The sequence below is a fragment of the Aplysia californica genome, unplaced genomic scaffold, assembly GCF_000002075.1.
Source record: "Aplysia californica isolate F4 #8 unplaced genomic scaffold, AplCal3.0 scaffold00457, whole genome shotgun sequence".
NCBI classification, from domain to species: Eukaryota; Metazoa; Mollusca; class Gastropoda; order Aplysiida; family Aplysiidae; genus Aplysia; species Aplysia californica.
In genome coordinates, this window is record NW_004797727.1 from 263,122 (window position 1) to 264,979 (window position 1,858).

Below are 1,858 nucleotides of genomic sequence, written 5' to 3' on the forward strand. Positions count from 1 at the left end.
AACCCCCCTCTCCCCTCCCACCACCACCACCCCTCTCCCCTCATATATCCCCACACTACCAGCCATCCTCCCCGTCCCCGCTATCGTTTATTACCAGCTATGATTGCAGTATAAATAAGAAGGGTATGATCTCTGCGTTGTTTTAGCACGGTCTTCCATACAAGATTACGACCGTCCTTAAACCACGGCGCACTGGCCGCGACTTGCCATCCTGCAGCTGAGCCACTGAGAGACAGATGTCGCCGGGTATGTCCTTCCTCTGTCTCTGCCTCTCTTTCTTCTATCCACAGTTAATTAGTGTGGTGGCATCGTGGGGAAATCACACGCTCGTCAAAGTAGAGAAGATGAAGAAAACAATATTTTCCATGTGTCCAACAATTTGTACCTATTTTATTTAGTTTCATTATCGTTTTTTTGTTCAACCCCTTGTACGTACATTTAAAACACATCTCTGTGTGAATTTTGCCGGAAAAAGTTGATAAAAGGCACATACACACATTTTTGTAAATTTATAGTTTTCAAGAACACTCAATATCTTTTGTTTTGTTTTTTGGTTCAACCCGTTGTACGTACATTTAAAACACATCTCTGTGTGGATTTTGCGGGGAAAACGTTAATCAAAGGGACAAAAAAATGGTAAATGTACAGTTTACTAGGTCACTCAAGCTTGGAAGTCACCCTGTTAGGATCTTCTACTTCTAATCAAGAATTATGTTTCCTTTTCACATCTATGCCGTTACACTATCAACCTCATAACCATCAGCAACATCATCAGCATTACATCACAACACTCTACCAAACACAAACAAATAAACAAACAAACAAACAAACAAACAAACAAACAAAAAATCAACAGAAGATAAACCTTTGAAGGAAGGTAGAGGACTCACAATTAATAATGTCACATCAGATGCCAAAGCAGAATTAAGAGCGTAGTAGGCAATTCTGACCTACGTATTTGGAACCATTATACGAAAATCACAAACACGAACTTGCACGTTAAACTGCACCCATATTGTTAACTGCGTTTGAAAGTTGTTGATGAAGAAGACAGTTGAAGAAGAGGAGCACGGTGTAAAAAGTACGAAGTTAGTTGGGGGTTGTTTTTTGTTAAAAATGTCCCGAAAACAGTGAGCGTTGAAGCGTAGCGACAAAATGGGTGTTTGGTAACAGTTAAAGTGTAGAGTAATGTGCTGGACACTGGTCATTTGGTGCTCATTTGTGAGGCATCGAGGGGAAAGCAGGCGCTTGTCAGAATAATGAAATCTACAAAACAGGCTTTTATCCGCCAGTTTATCGAATTTTTGTTTGTGTGCTCAACTTCTTCTATGTCCATGTGAAATCACATTCCGTGAGAATTTTACGGATAAAAACGTTTATTACAAAATATGAAAACTTTCCGTTCTCAGGGACTCTAAAGATATGGAAGTTGTCAACCTTTGGTGGCCGTTTTCCCCCAATTTTACCTGTTAAACCAGGTGACCCCATCTCCTTCAGTCGCAAATATCTCGACTTTTATTCTAGGTGATGGGTATTTTTTTTCATCGAAAGCAAGGCGAAGGAACAAGCTTTCAGATTATATCAATTACTCGACATGCCCAAAAATTGACAAGCACCCGATTCCACCGAGTCTTGATACAATTGTTATGTTGCTGCTTTTCCATTTTAACCTCTGTACGATTACGCTATTTTAGAATAATTCTACTGGTGTCGAAATCTGCCTCACTCTTTTGAAGGAATCACACACCTTTACGTAAAATACCATCCAATGTTCCTGAGGGCAGACTAGCGATATTGTTCTCCACTGTTTCCAGAGATTAGTCACGTCAATCTGACTTGAAAAGGCGGAAATTTAAGG

At 40.1% G+C, this 1,858-nt stretch overlaps 1 protein-coding gene across 1 annotated transcript in view; it reads left to right on the forward strand.

Annotated features, from left to right (window-relative positions):
* Nucleotides 1-140: 140 nt before the first annotated feature.
* LOC101862058 overlaps nt 141-1,858 on the forward strand; it is a gene marked incomplete in the record, with an annotated part of 69,542 nt that continues 67,824 nt past the window's right edge. The window contains 1 exon segment of the mRNA XM_013086351.1: nt 141-246.